The sequence below is a fragment of the Columba livia genome, chromosome 2 (genome assembly GCF_036013475.1).
Source record: "Columba livia isolate bColLiv1 breed racing homer chromosome 2, bColLiv1.pat.W.v2, whole genome shotgun sequence".
In the NCBI taxonomy this organism is placed as follows: Eukaryota; Metazoa; Chordata; class Aves; order Columbiformes; family Columbidae; genus Columba; species Columba livia.
In genome coordinates, this window is record NC_088603.1 from 14,472,717 (window position 1) to 14,496,378 (window position 23,662).

Genomic DNA, 23,662 nt, shown 5'->3' on the forward strand with positions numbered 1-23,662 from the left:
TTGCAGATAACACAAAATTTTTTGGTTTTTAATGTCTCTGTCATGTGTCATCTGTCATGTGTCATCTCTCCTACTCCTATCTTCAGACTTCTGTAACACAACGGATCAACTTACAAAAGGTGTATGCTTTACAGCAAGAAGATATTGACACCAGTCGATTTTGAATATTACTCCAAGTTTCCACAGAGACTGGGATGGCTGTCACAACCATGATGAGTGTTTCTATTGAATACTACATTTCTTCTAGCACACTGGGAAATCTGAGTCTCCGTTTTCTTTCCAAACTGGATATACTCAGACAAACTGTCACCGCACACTGTATGATGTGGGAACAAAGAACACATAAGCTACTGATCACAGTGAAATTAAAGTCCCCTTAGATATCCAGTCAGATTCTTCTTGTTCATGGAGATGGCAAAGAGTGTAAGTTTTGTTTGACAACAGTTTCTGTTTTGGAGAGTAAAAAAAATAGGGACAGGGAAGTGATTAAATCAACCCGTACCAATTTTCCCTCTTCAGTGTATTTTTCTGCTTGGTAGCCAAAGCAAAGATCTACTAACCATCATAGTCCTACTTTAACTTTCATTTTTGAATTCTTGCAGACAGACTTCAAGTGCCAATCCAGGCAGACCAGATAGAGTGTGGTAACTTGTTCCTGCTTAAGACAGCTTTTTGTGGCTTCACTTACTTCTCCACTGTTTGCTTCACAGCAAATTGAAGCATCACTTTGAAATGAGGAGGCAAAGTAGAAGACCTGCAGAGCAGGGATATGGGCTGGGAGATGGATGACATGAGCCTAGATGATTTAGCTTATCTTATTGATCGTAGACAAAAGCATGGTAATGAGTAGTTCTTATTAAGACTTTTCATTGTACTCCTTTCACTTCTAAGGTAAAGATGTGTCTTTCTTTAAAAGCATGTTCATGACACTATATACAATGTCTTTGAAGTTCAGATGTTGAAATTTTATTGTAGCTTAAAAAAAAAAATCCTAGAAACAATGTTTGAAACCTGTATCAATATGGTTCTACCCAGGACTAAATGGATGTGATTCATTATGTGGTTCTTACTCAGGAACATAGAATAACTCTACTCAGTAACTGAAGAATATTTTAGACATGGGAAAATATACAGTCCCATTTATCTATCTAGAAGCTCATCTAAGTTGTCTCTTCAGATTCAAAGGATGAACAAGGAATTTATGATTCAACCCTGTGTCTGAGTTTTGATTCCAGTTCCCTCCAGAGTGGGTTTTTTCCCTGCTGCTATCTAACTTTTCCTGGCAGGTATTCCCCCTGGGCTGAGGTTCTCAGCAATCATCCTGTTTTTCACTGCTGGGAGAAAAAGCTGCAGGAGGAAGCTCTTAATTGCTCTTTTAACAGCACCAGCAGATTCTGGTAAAAGCATCAGGTCTTTAAATCCCACCGAAAATTGCAAGCTTTTTAAAGGAGTTTGCAAGAAGGGACTCGGAATGGCTTCATAATGCTAGGACAGAGAGAAAAATGAGAGAGGATACTTTGTCTGACTCTTCAGTGTTCTCTGGGTTCTAAATTAAGAATAAAAGAAACCCACAGTGGTAGAGAGCTGACTCTGTGGGAGGTCTGAGGGAAATCGCCCATGGCAGAAGGCAGAAGCCTCTCAGGAAATGTGCCATTCCATCTGCATTAACTCTTGCCTCTCTTGAATTATTGCTATTAAGCTCTCCAGATCTGGTCACTGATAAAATGTGCTTCTAAAAGATTGTCTCCTCCAGGACCATTCCAGAAATGGCAGTGCAAGCTGTTGAAGGCTTTTGTGCATACAATGGAGCTTCTGTGAAAAATAAATGGTATAACACTGATGGCATTTTAAAGTGCCGTTTAGCAACAGAGTAAAGATTTACACAGTATACATAATATATAGCTCTGGTTGCTAAATGTCTGCTGCCAGTGCTTCCTGATGTCAACAATGGCTGCCATTGTTTAGTCAATTTAAAATCTTTAGAAATATAGCTGTGAAATTCTTTTCTCAGTTGCAAATTGAAGCGGGCTAATAAATACACTGAGCTTTCACTGACATATGAAATTCCCTTCAGGATTAGAGGAAGTTGAAGAGGTTTGTCAACATAGCACTCAGGACTATCCAGGGCTGGTGAGGTAGAACTATCAGCCTGGACTGAAAGTGTTCCTGCTGAAGTCAACCTCCCTTTCACCTTAATGGCCAGAACAGAAATTACTCAGTAATGCAAACTGAAGTGATGATCTGATGGAGAAAATCCTTGAGGAGTGTTCTATAAAACCAGCCAAGTTGTTAGTTTCACTTTAAACCCTCAAGGTTTGGGGTTGTTTTTTTTCACACCTCTCACTTTCCAGTACCATTTCTAGACAATCCTTTTAGCCAGAAAGCACCATTTTAGGGTTCTTTCTTTTATGCTGTAAGACCAAGTGATAGCAGTGCCTTAAACTTTCCATTTGAAAGGATTCCTCTGACTTGTTCATTCAAACCTCTCCCACATTAATTTCTTGCAGCAGGCTTTTGATATTCAGCAAAGAAAATTCCCTTGGGTGGCAAAACTTTTTTTTTAAGCCTCCTTCCCCCCCCCCCCCCCCCCCATTTCTTTACAATTTGGCCAAAATATAAAGTGAAAAAATGTGATTTGGGATCCCACTGTTGACTGGAGAGAGGATGGAAGATAGGGGGAAAAAAAAAATAAGAGGCAGCAGAGAGTGTCCCATTTGCAAGAACATGTGTTTTACCGTTTTGCTTTACAATGAAAAAAGAAAGCAATGAATTATACATGAACTAAGACGGTGGAAGCACAGTACTAGTCTGCAAAAACAAGCTGAGGTTTACTATTAGTTTTATACTTCTTATTCTTTCTGCTTGTACAAAACCATTAAGCACAGTCCAAAACGATGATTTTGCTGGAAATTTCTGTTATGCAGGGGACAGAAGGAGGTTTACACGTTAAACCTTCAGTCTGTCCCATCCTACATTTTATGGGAACAGCTTTCTACCTAAAAAGAACTCCTAAAATCTAGATTTTAAAATATTACTTCTAAATAGGCTGAGAGTATTACTCAGTAGTTTATCTTCCATACTGTTTTTTCCCATAGAATAGACACTGTTTTATCATCACTCTTGATCAAGACTAAGTCCACTGTCACATAGTAACAGAGAGTGGACTTCAGAGTTTAGGCCCTCAAAACTCAGTCATTTTATACCCAAATCTTAATTTTCCTTGGCTTTTGTGGCAGTTTTTTGTACTCTGCCAGGTTTTTTTTCTTCTTTTTTTTCCCAAAAAGTAATACTGCAACAGTGTATTTTCTGCAAACACAACAAGTAGAAAAGTGTACCAAGAATGGACATAAAAGGACTCTGTTCTCAAAAGATTTCATCTTGGAGGTGAGGTCAGCCTCTTCACTGGTTTTATCTTCATTGCCACATACAACAGTCCCATATTTACTCTCCATGGCTGTCACAACCTGAAGTTGCAATTCCCTTTCAGTTAGCAATCCCAGTGCTACACCCAGCAAAACTGGTGCAGACACACCACACAGATAGCTAATAGATGTGCTTGGGCGATGCATGTGATGCAAAAAACCCAAACAGAGCAGCATGGAAAAGGATGCCTGAAGTTTAGCTTTTCGTTGTTCTTGTATAGGCTTTCGGTAATAAATCTTCCCCAGGACATTGGGCTTCGTACAAAAGCACTATCTGCAGCTATCATGTATGGAGCAATGCCCGTCATAGCACAGTAAATGAAAATCTTTAAGACACAGCTCAACATTGGCGAGGTCTATGAATCCAGTGAGCCTCAGTGATGTTCTTGCAGACAAATCCATGCTTCTGGCAGTGTTTTGCAGTGTTGGAGTAATCCTGTTCTAGTCTCACATCACTGAAAGCATAATTTATCTCATCATATTTCCACAGATCTAGGCAATAACATGTTTTAAATAGCATACTACATCATCTACAATTATTTCTAGTCAGAAAGTCTGGTTCATTTCAAATGAACCTCAGTATAACTATACTCTATAAAAGCAGGCTTTTATCAGTTAGGATTCTGGGCTTCAGGACCAATGCTCACAGTTTGGATCTTCCCTTCTTTCTTTGAAACAAAATAATTCAGTATATCCAAATTTGGACGTGTTTGCTACTGATGAAAGTAACAATAACAACACTAAGCAATAACATATGCTTTCTTTCAAGCTCAATCATATCTAAGTCATTAATTTCATTATTCATAGTCAATTTTTTATTCATTTTTACATATTTGGAACTTAAAATATTTGTGAGTTCATCTTAACTTAGTGGAAGCTGTTTCCTTAGTGGAAGCTGTTTATAAGTAACTTCAAAAAACTTGATTTATTTTTAGAGTCAATAATTCTTTGTTTAGCCCACTCTGAGTATTGTGACTGTGTTTCTGAATCACTACAGCTTGTCTCAGCATTAGTATTATAATCCTCTGGTTTTGAACTGGAGGGTTATAAAAAAGTAGGAATATGTATTCCAGAATAAAAGTTAGCAAACGAGTTCTTCTCTCACCAGGAACAAATATTTTTTTGTATATATTTAAATGTGTACCATCAAGTTTTTTGGCTTCAGTACCGTTGTACCTCGAATAGTGAGGACTTTGATGGAGAAATTGCTTTGGAATTTTACAGAAGAGAAAGGGCTTCTTTCTAGAGCAGTTCCTTAATTTATATAGGGATTTCTAGAAAATGAGAAGATTTCCTTAACTTTCAAATGAAAGTACTGCATCCTTAATAGTCAAAGAAATAGATGGTCTGTAAAAGATAGAAAATCAGTTCCTCTATTTGGGGGGGCAGGGGCTTATGTGTACAAACAAGGCAACTTATAGCTTTGGTGATAATATAAGAACTATTTCTTAAAAGCTGGAACGAGATAGTGTTGGAACTGCCATCACATTGAAAAGGAAACTGTTGATTAGTGTCAGGAAACACCAGGTCTTCTAAAATGCTTAAAAACCATAAGCTTTTCTGGAATTCTGCCCATCAATGGAAAGGAAAAAAAGAAAAAGAAACAGAACTAGCATTTTGTATGACAACCATTTTTTTGGCTTACAGGAATTCTGTAATCTTTCACCTGAAAGCTATTTGTTTGAATTGTGCTTTGCTCAATATTAATTATTTAAGTTTACAATCACCTGATAGTTGTTTACAAGTTTATTTGTAATTAATAGACACTTTATCTGATGGTAGAGTTCACAGCTGACAGATATGCATCACCCAAAACTACTATCTGGTTTCCCAGCTGGTAAGCAGCATTTCACAGACATGAGATAAAGTCCATATATCTATTCAGCTTCATTTGTGCTCCTTGTTTGAAAGATGGGTAGCATAGGCAGGTGTTACTCTTCTGAATCTAGTGACATGTCACCACATTGCACAGCCTGCATAGCAAACCTACAGAGGAACTGCCCACTTTATAGAGGTAAAAGCATCAGGAGTCACTCAGCTACTAAGCCAACACTATATGGAAATATCTATTTTATGTTAGGTTCTTTGAAAACCTTTTTTTTATAAATATTGTTTTAGGAACACAACTGCCCCTTATGTGGCCCTCTTTTTTAATATTCTTGGAGTCATTAGGATTTTTTCAACATATATGTCAAAAAATTCTCCTTTTTTTTTGTTTTTTTAGGTTTTTTTGCATGTATTTTTGGTAGTTCAGCATTAGCCTAACAAAATACAAACTGAATTTTGTTTGCCTTGGTAGTTTTGCTAAGTTAAGAACTCGTGAAACTGGTGGTTAGCTGGATTGCTGTATGCTTTACTTTAGGAACAAAACCATTCATTCATGAAGCACTGTTTTTTTTGCTGATGGGGATCACAATCCTTTAAAGGCTTATATATTAAACCTCCTGCCTTCAAAAGTAGCTGTATTTCTGTCCCTTTGGTTCATGCGGTTGTCACTTCAGTGTATGTCTAAATGTTGTCTGGTTTTGGTGAAGGAAGTAACACCACAGAGAAGGGGAGTCTGAGCAATAGATAACAGAAATTGGCCATTAGCTGCAGCAATTCATGAATGTTTATGTAGCTGTCTCTGAACTACTTTAGCCAGTAGGTGTGTGGTTTCATTAGATTCACCTGCAACAGATACGGAGTTGAATAATTTGACCTATTCAGCGTATGAGTTTGTAGCAATAACACAGGGGAATAACACTTAGAAAGATCAACAATTCCTATGTCACTATGTGGGTGCACGTGATTACAGTCTTTACCATTTTACAAACCCCATGCTGCTTTTTTCTCTCATCTACAGTAAAAATCAGCCCGTCATTAGGGATCTCTCATACACCTGAAAGGCCCAAAACCTCAACCGTTTAGAGTATTTTTAGTTTGCTGAACTATTTAGAAAGACATTTTGTTACTGAAGAAAAGTTAAAATGGTAAGAAAGACCTCTCCTTCAAAATCTGCCTCAAGAACAGCTTTCATTGCTCTTTATGTGGCTGCTTATTTCTCCTGGCTGCTGTTAGTTATCAGTGCCAGTTGCAACACTACAGGTGTAAAGAGAGAGCAGCAGACGTGTTTTTTGCAGCGTTCAGGCTAGGACATGGCTGTTCAGTCTGATAAAACTTCCATACTGTGAAATTAGGTACTTAAAGACAACACATGACCCCTACAATAAATGCTTCTATTAGCTAGACACAAACTGCTTTCTTGGGTTAATAAGATGGGATGAGTCCTACAGAACTTATTCATTACTTATATTTAAAGAACAAATAATATAGGTAATGACAGACATAATAGAAGTACCCAAGGAAGGCAGACAATGATGAGCCACTTGTATTTTTAATGCTAACAGGAACGGAGAAATATTGAAGCAACCTTTTCATCAAATCCTTATGTTCCTTTATGCAGATCTAAAAGTCTCTGAGCCCTGACCAACTTCCAACAGTAATGCTGCAAGCAAAAACTCCAATGGAAATCTGACTTTAGTCCCCAAGGGAAGTTACAGGATAGACTAATGAAGCAGATGCAAAGTCTTATTGGTCTTGACATTGTCTTGAAATGGCATCCAAAAACAGAAGACAAAATATTCAGTACCCATGAGAAAGCCTAATTAAGTGGGAGAGAGAGGTGGCAGGGCAGAAAGGACACCTGCCGTGGGAAAAGTGCTCTGTCACTTCTGGAGTAGGACGAGTGCCAAAGTGCTGCTCTGTCTGTCTCTGCAAGGGCACAAAGTCAATCTCACAGCAGGCTGCTGCATCATTGCCAGCCATGCACTTCCCCGGTGTGGGATGCTACTGGGGATGTGTTGAGAGAGCAGGACAGTTTTCCTGCTGCAGGATGTGTATGGCACAGCTATCCACAGGGCAGCTCCTTTACCAGCAGCACTTGTCTCTCTTCTGAGTCACTCCAACAGAAAATAACGTGGTTTCTTTACTTCACCACTGCTTTCTGCCTGTTTCCTCAGGGAAGTCAAGTTTCCATAGAAAATCTGGCTATGGGAAGCTGATACTTCCGGAACACCAGATCCCCTCAGGCAGGAAAGCAGCTTAGTGTGTCCAGTGGGAAGAAGCAGATGGGTAGAAAAATGACCTGCTTTGCAAAGCTATTTAAATCTAAATACTTCATTGCTATGGCTCTGTAAGGGCCATATGAAAATCAAGGAATATTTAATCAATAGGAGAATTCATGATGGAAGACTTAGGGCAAAAAGTGATGCCAAAAAAGAAAAAAAGTCCTTTGTAAGTGCAAATACAAACCTGATAAAGAATGAGGTAAATCTGCATCTCACCCTTGAGAACTATGAAATAACACTGCTGAGTATGGTGTCCCAGGAAAAAGCTAGAGTGATAATAGTAGACTTTTTGGTGCTGATCTTCACTCCTGGGTATGAATTTTGGCTTTTGCCATGGTAGCAGGATGGATTTCTAGTAGAGTTGTTCTTGATTCAACTTCTTATGTGATATTCCTTAGATAATTTCATCATTCCATTTAAGTTAAATACCAAATATCTGAGAAAAAGTGTTGAGAAATTATTTTGATAAAAATATGTTTACATACCAAAGGTGAGAGTGCATATGCAGTCTTATACAGGAAAACCGAGGCAAACTAGAAGCAGAGATCATACTAGAGAAGAGATTCATTCAGAGATCTTCAGTGAGACAAATATTTCCACATAATTTGTTTTTTCTTATCAGGACAGGTGTCAGCCTACAAAGCAACTTGCCACAGCCTTTTTGATATTTCTTCTCACATGTTGGTTTTAAGTTGAAAGGAGACGTTACGTTTGTCAATGAAAAGTAGATAACATATCTACAATGTCCAGAAATGAATACACCTACAGCGTGAATAAATGTGCGAGAAAAGTTGGTGGTAGATGCAGTTCCAAATCAACGGAGGCAAAAAACATCACAGTAGGAGGAAGGCATAGCTGTCCTGGCATCAAAGATGTCTACAAGCTACTCTAAGTTTGTGGTAAGAGCACAAAGGATAAAATAGCAATGTAAAATTAGTATCATTTAAGAAAACCTTATATGTGTCTTAAAGCTAGTGTCAGCTGCAGGTCAAGTTATGCCAAAGAATCAAGTCTGACTCTTTTATGCTACCAAAATACTTTCTCCTCCAAACAATGGAATTATCTCCTCCCACACATACCAAGATCTTCTGGAAGTTCAATGTAATTCAGTATATACCAGGATATGGGCAACATTCATTTCATATTTGTAAGTTCAAGTAGTAACAAACAAAGGAGTTATCTTGAGGAAAGATGTGAAATGTTTTGTGTCACCAGAAAAAGGAAATAAGGAACTTGAAAATAATAAAGAAAATAGTGCAAAATGTGCCAAAAGTCCTAAAGGAAAAATACACCCTGCAAAACCATCTGCTCAGCCTGGTGTCTTTTGCCCATGTTCACTCAGGAACCTTACTCACTGGGGAGGACTCCTCACTTTTTAAGTGCAGGCCTCCTTGGCTTGTGGGTTTCTACAGTGGCTTTAGTTCCATGCATTTCTTATTTTAAGTTCTCCCTGAGATCACAGGTGCCATTGATAGGTTTGATCCCAAAGAATATGATTGCCTCCCAGGCCATTTTGGAGGCTGAACGTGCCAAGCAAGAGGATGCTGTTGTGTTACCAAGTGGGAGGCTGTAAATCTGAAGTGAAGCCTCTCAAAGGCAAGGTGCTGCCCGTAATTATTTTTCTCTACTGCTTGTCTTGACATTAAGGCAGCATGTCTTTCTAAATGATGTGCTAAACAGCCCCACAGAAAACTTCACTGTGGTGAAGTATTAGTGATAAAGAGCTTATGGGCAATGCTATACAAAGGAATAGACTATATGTCACCAAGTTTTCTTCCTGAATTCAGAACAAGTGAACTTATGACTGTCGTAACAAGGAACGAGTACATGTCAAAACCAAACTTCTGAACTGATTTTATAGAATATTCACAGAAGGATATGCATCTGTAAAATTACAAATAATCTCAGAGTAACTTTAATTTTAATAATAATGCATGTCATCATTTGAAAAACTATATGCTATGTTGTGACCTTGATGCTTAATTTACCAATTTGAATTTTGAAAGTCATATACTTAAAAATGGTTTCATAGGAGCTCAAGTCCATTTACAAGCTGCTTTGGAACTTGAAAACAAATAATGCTATTATGAATTAAGGAAAGAAGAGAACGTTCACCCAAACCATTGTGTTAAGTGTATAGATGAGTCATTGAAAAAAAAAAAAGAAAAAGAGAAAAATAATTTTGTGGGTTTTTAATTTTTAAATGAATCCTTCAACCATGGACCTAGATGTGTCTAGCAGGCACCAGAATTGATGGTGTTAATGTGATCACAAGTGGTGAGTTAAAGCACAATAGCTTTTTTTCATTCTTCCCTCTACATTCCATGGCAGGGTGTTTGCCATCACAAAGCTTCAGCTGAAGGATCCAGGAGATTGCATGTCTCTCAGCCTTCAGAAACACCACCATATCATGTATTTGTTTGAAATTGGTAATGCTCAGTTCATTCTCTATCAAATTGATTTTCTGCAAAACCCTATCCTTTCACCATTTTTCTAATCTACTGCTTCGGAGTCTGCTGCATCTGCAAAGCTCTGCACTGGAGGAGGCACTTGAAGCAAAACTCCTTCTAATTCCAAGATACTATTTATCAGTCACTATGTTTTTCTCCTAGAAATAGACTTCCAGTTTAGACAACTATATATCAACCTAGAAATCGTGAAAAACATTTTTTTCCTCTCTTGTCCACATTTAACAAATTTAAAACTGACTGTTCTGTTGGCAAAGAGAGAGGGACGGGGAGGGGGTCCCTCCAGCTGCTCGCAGCAATCTTGGCGCAGAGAGAGGCTCCCATCCAACTGCTGCAGACTGGAAAAGTCGTACGGAGGGCAGGGAAGCAATCCCACAGCAGGTCCAGCTCCCAACTGTCCCTGATTTTTTTCATCAACAATCTTCACTGTTTGTCCTCTGTCTGGGGGTTTCCCTTCAGTAAGTATGTAGATTTGGAAAGACTGAAAAAACGTCAGTTTTAAAAACAATAGCTGAGTTCCTTTACATGTCTTTCAGCTCCTTCCCCCATTCTCATTCACAGTCCCCTGCTCATATTTTTACAGGTTTTACCTGTACTGCTGCTTTTTGCCACAGCTTTGGGGTTTTGTCCTGATGCTTCTGTGTATTTTAATTTCACATTTCAATTTCCTAGTATGATATACATTTGAGAAGGTTTAGAGGTGATAGAGTCTTAAAAAAAATGAGCAATGAGTGACAGAGTGTATTGACTTCTCTAGATTTACATTTCCCTCAGCATACACAGGAACCTAATTGATTTGTGGACCTTGCGAGCTTTTTCCTTCCAAAAAACTAATTGTGCATGCAGTCTAATTATACCCAAGGCAGTTAAGAATCACAATTTGAGTTAGAAATAATAACAGAATTCAAGACAGAAAACAATCACCTTTTTTGGTCTGTTTCTTTTCTAAAAGAGGTCAGAGCCAATGCTTCCACTGAGTTCAAGAGGAAGACTTCTCTGCCTTTATTGTCAAGTAAACACAGTTAAAATACATAAACCAGACATATACAGCCAAAATACATGGACCATTTCTAAGGCCAAATTTGGTAACCGATCACAATGAATTCACTGTTTCTAAATGAGGGCAGAGTTGTCCCTACAAGACATTTTCATTTATTTAGGATTTCAATAAGCTCTGCTGAGTTTATCAAGATCTGCTTTTTTGTTTTGCATACACACAGTGTACCTCATACAGTGGACTACTGCTCCATGTCTGAGACTGTGTGACAGTTCTGCAGCACAAAAACAAACAAATTAAAAAACCCTAGTATGCTATAAAATCCTTTCATCTGGCATCCATCTCCAGAATTCTGCTATTGTTTATGCAAAGATTGCCATTTTGAGACCACAGTAAGACCATATTTCTAAATGCTTAATGTTAAACTATTTTAGAGCACCTGCTTATAGGTGGTGGCATAGCCTTGAAATTTAGAAGATCGTCATAAAAACAAAAAATAAAAATGAAAATTAAAATTAAAATAAAAACAAAAATAAAAATGAAAATGAAAAAATAAAAATAAAATAAAAATAAAATTTAAAAAATACATAGATTTCAGTTTGGTTAGAAAAAAATTCATGCTTTAGAAGCACACAATGCAGAGACATGCAGAGAACTTAAAGCTATAGTATTTTTCCAAGAAGAAAAGAAAGAATACCCTTTTGTTAGTACACTCTTAGCTAAATGGGACCAAGGTTCAGTCCCTTGGAAGAGACAGCCCAAGAGCTGCCACACTAGACTCAACTGTACAGTCACCCTCCAGTGCAGCTGACAAACAAGCCTGGGGAAGACAGCTATGGGATCAGACCCAGGTCTAGCTGTAGCTGTTACTGCTGGAAACATTATATTCCAAAACAAAACTGAAGTAAATTATCAGCTGGAGAAGGGGGCTGACTGCACCCAGAATGATTAATAATTTCATGTGTAAGGAGCTAAAGGAAAGTTCCCAGACTCTGCTAACATCAATCACTTCTTATGACTGATAACATCAGGGACACAAAGTGTGTTAGTTAAAAATTGGTTAAGGAATTGCTCCCATGAGGCCACATCTACACACCTTTGCCATCTTCATTTCTATGAAACTTGTTAAAGAGCTGCTGTTGCTTTCAAGGGAAAAGCTCTCCAAAGAAGGCTCTGCCAAACTCTTAGCAGATCCTCCATACCACAGGCTCTCTCTTTAGCGGAGATTTTCTGAGGTACAATTGGGAGTTACAAGCCCAATTCTCATTATCTCCCAAAGATAATTATATGTTTAACTGTCCTCCATGCCATTTATAACCTCCCCTTTTAGAGTCAGATGTTCATGATTACATAGTTTATCTACAATAGGTTTCACAACAGCAGTACTTTGAGGTACTTCTTGAAAATGCTATTGGAAGGTTTGACAACATACACAAAATAAATAGTAATGATCATGTAGTCTATGGATTGTTTGTTTTAAGAAGCTGAGATTTTCCTGCTAAAATAGAAAACATTTTTAAGGAAACATACCCTCAATCTAAAATATATGTAATTATGGTTTATTCTGTTGCTACAGTGGATTAAAACATTCATTACACAAGCCACAGATAAGATATAATCTGGAAGGCTGATGACTTTTTGCAATATCACAGAGGATTAAAGGGGAGATTTTGTTGTAAACTAGTTGTGTTTGCAATAGAAAATTATGTCCACTATGTAGTCGAAAGGTTGCTGTCACTTTCAGTTCCGGCCTCACTTTATTTTATTTTTCCTAGTCTAGCTGGCTGTAAATCTTCAAAATTGCATGATGCCAATTAAGAAAAATAAAGAGCAAATTGAGATACCAGTATTCATAGAGGAATGTTGCTGGCTGAGGCCCCAGATATCTTTTATATCCCCAGTGATTTGCCTGTAACTGTTCCAGGAAGTTTGGGGAAAGCTTTGCATTGACATCATGCTTCAAGTGCTGGAAAAGCTTTACCCTGGGAAAGATTTGAGGCCTAGTTCAATGTCCTGAGTAACCTATCCTATGACTTCTACGGGCATTCTCAAGGCTAATGAATTTAGCAGAAATCTAACCCATCTGCTCCCCCTTTAAAGGCTGTTTTGCTGAAGGGAAAGTTAACAATTTTTTTATTTTCGTGTTATTTTTTTACTAATTTCTGTTTTCCCAAAGGCTTAGGGGATTGGCTTTGCTTTTTGATTGGTTGGTTTGTTTTGTTTCCTCTCAATGCAGCTGCTCCTATGAATGACTTAAAGAGAAATAACTTTATGCTACCTTGGTTTAAAAAAAAAAAAAAAAAAAAAAGTGATGCCTACAATAGTTTATTCTCGCTACCAGAATAAGCAGATTAGGGATGACTCTCTTCCTAATTCGTGGTCTTGAGACTTGTTTCTTTCTTTTTACAAATGAAAAATCATAGACAAAAAGACAATAGACACAACTAAAAAGTAATTCTGAAATCAACAAAGCCAGTGGACAATTCAGCTTCAGTTCAGGAAGATGGCCACTGTGGAAGGATAAACCATGTAAGATTTAGATTCTGAGGAGAGGAGAAAGCATCCAACGTCTGTTATGGTCAGCGGCTAATACCACAGTAGAAGATCCAGTGGAATTACGATTTTGAGTGGGGTTTGTTTTCTAGGAGTTATTGTATTTACTTTCACTTGTCAGTGACTGGTTTGGCTCTTCTGACTTTGACTGACTCAGAAGCTGGGTGATCCTGCCTCTACAGTGGCATCAAACACCTGGAAGCTGCACTGCTCTTCTCCGGGTTCCTGTCTCTGACTACAGGAAGAGCTAGATGACTAGTTTGAACTATTAACCTTATTTTTAGATGACCCAAGTTAGTCAAGAAAAAGGTCAGCTTAATAAATTCTAATAATTGTGTTTCTTTTCATTTCCAAGTTAAGCCTAGCAATACAAAAGGTCCAAAAAAGCTGTAAAAAAAAAAAAAAATTGTGAGAAGCAGCAATCTTTTTTTTTGAGAAATATGGGGAAAAAAAACAGGAAACAGAATGGTCTTGAATGTTCACAACAAATGATCTTTTCTTGTAGTTGTTTCTAAATATGCCAGTTTTTCTGACTTCTTATTCTTGAAGTACATTTTCTTCATAAATATGTTGTATGGGAAAAATTGTTTATATAACCTCTCACATTTGGCAAATTGAAACCCCAATGTCTCATTTTGCTTTGCTGATATTTCACAGACAAGGGTAAGTAACATCTTAGAAACAATGCTAAGACTGTGTGTACTTGTTGTTTTTAATAAAACTGTCAAGTACTAAAACCCTGTGAGTGCATAGGTATATTTATAGATTGTTTCTCTCCAAACGGATTGGAAGAATTATTTTTAAAACCACATTCCCAAAAGTAAAGCTAGAGAAACAAAAAAATTTATAAAGAAATTAATGTCGGTCTTGGACACAGTAAGACACAAACTGTTAAGTAGACTCAATAAAAATTATTCATCCAAATTCTTTTTTAATGAAAACCTTTAAAAAGTATTCTAAAAATAACAAGATTATAAGTCATAAAAGCAAAAAATGATCTGTTAGAATCTGTTTTGTTCCTTTTGGTTTTAGTGTGGCGTTTTACTCTTGTGTCAACCTTACTGAGACAGAAAATCTACTATTAACATTCCAGAGTATATCATAACCCTTACTGGACTTCAAAAATACAGGTAAGAATAATTTATTTCTTTATACAGGTAAGCAAATTCAGATATAGACAGATTACACTGAATACTTTAAGTACTTCCATCTAGTACACAAGCACTTAAAATCACTTTCAGAGGTACTAACTGAAAAATTCCAGTGAGTTTAGACAGGATGAGAGTCCAGGGGTTAGACCTGCAAAAGTATTTAGGCCACTAAATCACATCAGCTATTTTAGTGGAAGTTGGATGCTTAAATACATTTAATGATATGGCTATAAAACTGCAAGAGCATATTAAGTACTGCATTTCTTAAATGTCCAGATAACTTTTAAAAATAGCTGGTCCTAATTAGCTAGTCAGACTTACTCTATAAGCCTGCAATAGCAGTAGTGTTGTTGGGCACTTTTTAATAGCTATGCAGAAGCCATTGAGTTAATCAAGCATTACTTGAAACTGAAAGTGTCAAAGAAAGGGCATCTCAGTCTTACCCTTGAAACATATTTAGCTCATATCCTCAGATAAGATTTTAAAGTTTGAATAATTTCTTAAAGCCAGAAACCCAAGCCAAGTTAGACCTTTGCCTTCACATAATGAGGTTATTTTCTGCATTTATCAAATCTGAAAACCACATCTATAGTACTATCTTTGTAGACAGCCAACAAACCCATTCATCTTATACATAGCCATCAGAACCCCAAGACATGTTTTCTTGCTCTGTATCAACCCCACAAATGCTACAAGACTGGGCCTGAACTATACGCTTCACTGTGGTTCTTCTGTGCCCTTCATTTCAATATTGGTGGCAATGAGAAGCTGAAAATGCTCAGCTCAAGGCTGAAGAGTCTCATAGACTTTATGGACACTTCAGCTTTAAGAGTAGAAATAATCTGGCTCAGTGTTGATGTCAACACAATTAATCATCCTGGTTTCCCTTGACAGTCAATGGAGATCTATTCAGCATAGACAGTAGAGTTCAGGCTGTGACTCATGTCATCCTAAAGTACGCACTTAAAATAGGTCAGAGAAACCATGCCCTAATAAGGCCTGTTTCTCTTCATAGACTACAGATGGAGCCCAAGATGATGAACTCAACTGGAGATAGCTGAAGTTAAAATTAATCCATGCCTGTATTATGCAATACAACCTTTGTGGATGTAGTCTGTCATACCCAGTGTCCTGTTTTCCAAAGAAGAAGATGAAGAAAAAGAACGTTAAAGTATAAATATCTTTAGGCATAGACCCTTGCATGTTTGCCTGTAAGATATATGCCAAAACTTTAATATATCTGTTTTAAGATTCCAATAAAATATAGTGTAAGGAGACTCTGAAGAATAAGTCTTTGAAGAATAAAAAAGTAGAAATTAGACATGGGATTTCAAAAGCAAAGGGATTTGAATGTCTAATGGAAATTGAACAAGCATATCCCTTGGGTTTCTTTGAAAGCCTCAATATTAGTAAAAGGAAAATTAGGTAAAAAAAAATATTGGCATTTCTTACCATTTTTTAATTGTAAAGGGAATGCAGCAAAACCAGCTAGTTCGCTTTTAGGAAACGCATTAATATAAAGTTGTTCTTCCATTCATTCCATCATATTTTATGTCTGGAGAAAGAACATTGCAGTCGTCACATTTTCTTCACTTCATTTTTTCTCAGTGCACACAAATCCACATTTATGCAAACTCTGATCACCGATTTTGAAAAATAAAACTCATAAGAATTGTGTGCGCACAGCTCTTTTTCAAAAGCATAATTTAAAACCTGAAAAATAATTGCTTGTGTTCTGCTCCAGCTAGACAATATTAAGCTCTCTCCATTAAGAAGTTTCTAAAGAGATTTTGATAGGAAGATTTGTAGTGAATACCCTGGCTAATTAAAAAAAAAAAAAAGAAAAAAAAGGTATGTATTTATCTTTACTTTAGTCTGTCTTTTTCACCAGGAAATGTTACAGAACTGCCATGCACTGAGGATTTTTTACTCTGTAAAGCAGAGAAGAGGGGACAAGCTGTGGTGAGCAAAATGCAAGCATTGTGCAACTCACCAGACCTCCTGTCCCAGAGAGATTTATTTATTGGAAAGTATGGCAAGAGGAAAAAGACTAAATAACTTTAAGTCCCTAGTTATTATGTCATATGTAGCTCCGTAGTACAATATAGCCACAATCTGCTGCTTTGTAAACTGAGCTGTCAAACACTTGTTATTTTAAAGCTGCAGCTTTTCGGAGTCCTCTGACAGCCAGTGGTCCCAGCTCTCAGTCTGATTCATGGCTGGCTCTGAGACAGAGGAAGTTCGCGTCTGCTATAATCTAAACACTTTGCAAATGGAGCATTGGAACAGTGGTGAAAGAAGAAAATAACCTAAACCCTATAACCCAGACAAGAATCCTGCAAAGCTTCTGGGGAGAAGAGAAAGGAAATAAGTACAGCAGCATAGTCTGCAAGATCAGCAAATGTATTCACATGATTTTATTTCAAAAACTCTCAGAGTTTCAGGCAGGGGGAAGAAGTTGATTTTAAGCCACTTAGCCAAAAAGCAGTGAAAATTAGTCTCTGTCAAAAGTATGGAAACAATGTCCCAGATGTGTACTTCTGCAACATCTGTATTTTCCATTTGAAGTGTAAATACAAAAAGGTTGGTTGTAGGAGGATTTTTTCTTCTCCTCCCCTCCTTCCCACCCCTGAGAATTGTGTCTAGCCCTTAAATTCAGATCAGTGCAGGATTATAAAACATAGAGTGATGTGCATGAGTTCCACTGCACTGCTCTAGATCTACTGTTTCAGAGGTATCACTTAGATAGTAAGAAAGGTATATTCCTGGGCTGTGATAAAGCATCCCAATAATACTGAGATAGTGAAATCAAGACACATCTATTGCTTATTCTTTCTTAAAAGAAACAAATATCCAAATTCAGGGAAAATACTTTTTAAAATCTCCCTAATTAAGCAAAAACATGTGTATGATATAATATTAACAGAGAATTAATTTCCTATTTTACCCTAATTACAGTTCTCTCACATTTGCAGTCTTCCTTGTCTTCAGTGCATATGCGTTTATTACCTGTCTAAGCCTCGTTTTGTCTTTCCTGAGAGCAACCTTCATCAAAACACTCTGTCAGGAAATTAAAGAGGTCTTCGATCTGTCCCTTTAGAGCCTGGTCTGACCAAGTGTAGAAGATGCTCATTTTAATTACTTCTATGTACCTTGTTAGATGTATATGTAGCTAGAATGCTATCCTGAGGCTGCAAGTTCCTCTCAACTGTCAGGAAAAAATATGTTTCTGGATGAAAACCTGGTAATTCTGTCCTATCAGACCTCATGGCAACATAAATCAAATGTATTTTTGTAGTTTGTGTCTGGTGAGTTATGGCTCACTTCTTTAGTATTTGTTTTATAGACAGTAACACAATACAGCAGGAGTTGTTGCAAAAATGAAGAATTTGTTAGAAGAAATAGTAGTACAATTTGTATACATTCTGTGGAGAAAGACACAATGCTGAAGATTTTGGCAACTTACTTCAAATGTTTATAGCAGCCGGAACAATTGCTTTTCAAAAAAATGATTTATGGGCATCTGGAATTTACACACATTGCTTGGAATCTGTGGAAGAATCTATATGGTGGTTCATGGCCTTCAGAAAGCTGGATGCCTTAAAGCAAAGATGCGGAGAATATGGAAAGTAGGCTCACAAAGATCTGCAAACCTACGCCAGGATTATTGCCTTCATCATCAAGCAATGGAAAGGCTTTTCTAGTTAAACTGAAGTAATTGAATCTCCCTGCTCTCATTTAAAAAAAAAAAAAAAAAATACAACTGTCTGCTGTTGGTCTGAAGAAAGGCAACAAGTAAACGTAAACTTTAATTTCATGGTGCAAGTGTTAAATTATTGCCATCTAAGCTATCTGCCAATATTACATGAAATCCCATCACATTTTCATAAATCTCTTTTTGTTTTGGGTGGAAGTACCACACATGTTATGATTTGGAAGTTTTTATGCGCAATTAGAGCCCTGAGAACTACCACAATGTTACCACATTCAGGTCACGTAATCAGACTGAGAAGAAAATGTCATTTCTGAAGTAGTTTATGTCTTTTCCTGCATCTGTGTATGCACACATGCATATAAAATGAAAATTATTTCCCTCTTCATCCTGTGTTAAAATATGAGCAACTCCTTGCAATTTAAATTGAACATATAGCTGGGTGTTCTAAGTTAATCTCAAAACAGTGTTGGAGTGCACATAAATACAAATGTGTCCTGAACCCAGGACTTCCTTCCTTGTTTTTTCTTTGTTATCTCTTATGATACTTGTCAATTGTTGTCAATTTCCTGTCTTCACACATCACTGGCTGACATTTTTCAGATTCCCAAACTATGAAAATCAGAACCATCCTTTTTGTTGTAGAAAGAAATACTGATTTTTCTTTCAGGAGTGCAGAACTGATGATGAACTTGACAATGTTCATAAGATCACATTGCTGTAAGTGCATTAACAAATATAACCACATGGAGATGTTTTCAGTACAAATGGTCTAAAAGGTATTTATAAACTTATACAGAGAAATGGAAAGAGTTGGGAAAAGCAATAGGTGAGCCTCAAATATTTATGAAGACGTTAGTTTGTGTTTAGGCATTTTCTGAATTAAAAAAAAAAAAAAAAAGAGGTTTTCATTTATCTTCTATAAAGCCCACTAAGGTCCACTACATAATACTTCTCTGACATTTCTACATGACCAGTGGCTGACTAGCTCAGCAAGGTCCCTTGCCTTGTGTGACATTGGCCACCCCTAGTCAAGAAGTTACTCAGTGTATTTGTGTCACTTGTGCCCTTCTGGGCCCACAAAATTAACACTGGCACAAGTGCCAATGAGCTGAGATCTAGAAAAGGCAGGGAAATGCCACTAACTTCACTCTTCTCTGACTTAATTATTTCTGTCCAGAAAGTAAGCTAAGAATTGTAACCCAAGCAATGTTCCCAAGCCCTGTTTCAGCACCTAAAGCTTCCATTAGAGCCCGCAAGCTGGGCACACAGAGGAGATTTAAGAGCTCATCTATCCCTTGGTGTCTGACCTTTTTTTCCAGAAAGCAGAAGTGGAGCCTCTGAGCTTTTCCTTTTCTTTTCCCTACTCCTAGTGAATTGCAAAAAAAAAAAAAAAAAAAAAAATCATTACATCAGTGAGTCTGTTTCTGAGAGAATAACCCCTTTGTTTCTCTGTGCAGATTTAATTATTCAGTGAGACACTGATAGCAGATGAGACATTGAGGCCTGGAGAGTCCTCTTACAGCACAGATCTCATCACAAATATACTGGAAAAAAAGTTTAAGTACCACAATCCTCTGTTCTAAATGGATGCAGACCTGGACAGTTCTGTTCATGCCTAGCTCACTTTTGGAGAACTTAAATGGCAGAAAATTAAACATTGATGGGATCAGATAGAAACTCAGGAGGGATCTTTAAGATCAGTAAGACTGCAGCAAAATCTTGTCCATCTTACCTAGACATCTGAGATACCTACATGTACCTAATGTTTACGTCTTTAACTAAAATTGTCTTACTGACCCAGTGTTGGCCAATCCCTGCATTTGCCAAGGTGACTAAACATGTATCTCCTGCCTTATTTTTCTCCAGGATTCTGCCCACCACACACTCTTGTTAACTATTAGGTTGATACTGTCATCTAAAGTTACATTTCTATTGCCATTTGAAGCACACATAAAACTGACAGAAAGAATATTGGACTCCCTCTAAGATTTTGTGGTGTGACAGCTGGAGGCAAAGCAGGTAACCTAGGACATTTCAAGTGGTCCTTTGTTTCAACAACCCACACAAACCCTGATTCCCCTTTTACTACAATGGGAAATAATCCACACTCTAGAGGCATACACCTAAATTTTGGGTTCAATCACTGGCAATGAATCTTATTTAATCTGTGACAATCAATCCTACTCAAGAACCACGGACTCTGAAAGTGGGATATAACCCAGTGGAGTCCCTTGGGATCCAGCTAAGAGTCTTTTCTTCCCTTACAAGGGTCATTTATGGATTCAGTAACTGCAGGGAGAAGAAAATAAAATCCCAAGAGAAGATACCTGTAAGCTTATTCTCTAACCAGAATACAAGAACAAAGTGGTAATTCTAGTGCTTAAGATTTTGGATCAAACAAAGTATCTTGTTTAAACATTTTGGAACCAGCATTGACAGTGATTTCATACGTATAGCCTGAAAACCTGTATAATCATAATGCATACTACGAACAAGTTTTATTGGTGAAGACCTAACATTGTAAACAAACCTTGTTTACACAAGAAGACAATAGGACTTTTCTTTTGTTTCAGAGTTTACATGATCAGAGGCTGAGATCATTATTTTTGAGATGTGATGATGCGAAGACACAGTAAATATCTTTGTGAAGTTTTTACAATGAATCCTGTAAATAAAGCCTGTGACAGAAAGGCATAGTGCCTCCAAAGAAACAACTATGATGTATTGTGTTTGAATAATGACTCATAATATTTTATCATCATCTGTTTACATAGTAAGTCACAATAACATTTCAAAATATGGTGTATGCATTTTTATGATTGTCTTAAGTGTACAGAGGGGAATTGCCATGGCCTAGCATCATAAACTTTGTAAACCTTGCTTGGAGACTGCTTTTGTATCCCCATCCTCTTCTGCTCAAACAAAAATGTGGCGGAAACAGAACATACAAATAAAACTGCATTGAAACAGTCCCATGTGTCTGGCTAAAACAAAAGACAGGAAATTCTTAAAAGTGTGGTTATAAACTGAAAAATGCCTATAAATACGGCTTCCTAGGGTCCTAGGTTTATGTATTCGTAATTATTTCACTATCAATATTTTCTTTGTTTATATATATACAAATGGCATTGGTCTAAGTGCCAAGACCTGGATCTGAGATCTGGAACACAAGCCCTGCTGCTGCTGACTTCTAATTCAGCATTAAAGTTGGAACTGAATGAAGTCCCTAGATTTCAGCTCCTGAAAGCTTTATGATTTAAGCATATTTTTAATCTTTAGCCATATTCCATTTATGAGACTGAGCATCCAGATACAGCTTTTGAGAATTATATGGTAAACGTCAATTAACTCCAAGATCTTGGAAGGACAAAGGACAAGACAGCTCCAGTAGAAGTGCTGAGCTCTTTCTGAGTGCAAGGGACCTTGTTACTCACAGGAAGATCTAGAAAGGGTCCAAGGTGCTCAGAGACTGAGGCAATGCAATATCTGCCTAGATTTCAGCCATCTACCCATGAAGTAGAATACAAATGCAAGATTAGATATTTGTTATGGAAATCATATGACAGCTTAAGTATCTATGGGCACTCACTCAAAGAAAACACAAACACTGCAGAGGTATCTATCTCTAACTCACAATAGTGAAACTCAAATGATGTCACTCTGTGGAGTTTAGACCCTCAGTGTCACAGCTGAAAACTGTGACTGTTCCAATCCAGTTGTGATCCACAGAACATTAGGGGCATTCAGCTGTTCTTTCAATGGTTCAAGCTTTTTGTAAAACTGACAAAGCTGAGATCATGACAATGCTACGTAGAATTATTCCTAGTTCTACCATTTAATGAAAGATAGACATAAAAGTTTTGCAGGGCAAACACAAAGGCCAGAAACCAGTTGGCTCCATACAGTTTCCCTTTTTTCTTTCATTAATCCGCCTCAATGAATCTTAGTCACTTCTGCAGCTAGAGTGCATAACGCCTGCCGAGCTACATAGGCTAGGCTGGAACCCTGCGGGTAAGGTGTGTTTCAGTAGAAATGAGAGATTTAAATGTCCAAGATCAAATCAAATGTGGGGGGAAAAAAAAAAATATATATATATATATAAATATATATACATACACTGTTTCTGAAATGTTCCCAACATTATTGGAGCACATTCATTATATGGCTTGGATTGGAAAAGACCTTCAAAGATCATTTAGGACAACCCCACTGCCATGGGCAGAAACATCTTTCGCTAGAGCTAGTTGCTCAAAGCCCTCTCCAATCTGACTTTAAATACTTGCCATGATAGGGCATCCACAAATTCTCTGGGCAACTTGTTCCAGTGTCTCACCAGTCCCTCTGTAAAAAATGTCCTCCTTACATCCACTCTAAATCTACCCTCTTTAAAAACATTGCTCCTTGTTCTGTCAGTACAGGCCCTGGTAAATAGTCTTTCTCCGTCTTTCTTATAAGGCGGCTTATAAGAAGGCCTCTGTAAGCAAGCCGCCTCACTTATCATCAGGTTCCCCAGTACACTTATGTCAGGTGGTGGCACCTGCCCATAACAGAATATCACATGCCCAGAAAAGCTTCAGAGTAAACAAGGAAGTTAATTGTTCTTATATGACACTGAGATCAGGCAGCCAGTGAATGCAAGGTTTTGAAGTCACAATTTCAATGGGGCACTTTAAACTTTGCTGTGTTCTGTTTTAGTTAAGTAGATTTATTGACCATAGCCTGTTGTTGTTTTGTGAAATGTAAGAGTATGCAGATATGTCTTCCACATTCGATGCTGCTTCTGCATTGCTTATGAAGTACTAAGCAATTAGACAAGTAAATTCTATGCTAAATGAACACAATTACAACTCAGTCTGTTTCAGTTCCAAAAATGCACTCTTTCTTTTCCTAAACATAGTACACCTTTGAATTATTCGTTATTTTTTCAGAAAGACTTTCTGACATGTATCTTTTGCTTTAAAGTTTGTTAATGTATTTCTCATGCAGTTGCATTCTTAAGGCAAAAAGATCAAAAGGATAGATAGGTTCAGAACACAAGCTATAAACTAGTCAGATTTCAAGATGATTGGCAATATCTGAATTCTGTTCTGACAAACTATACAAATAACTAAAGAAAAAGAACTCTTCAGCTGACTCTTTGAAACAAACTTCTACCACAAGACTAGATATATCCTATGGCAAACTGGAGATTTTGGGCTCTACAAAGCTGTACAGCCACCATCGTGTCTCAGAAAGCAAAAGCACACA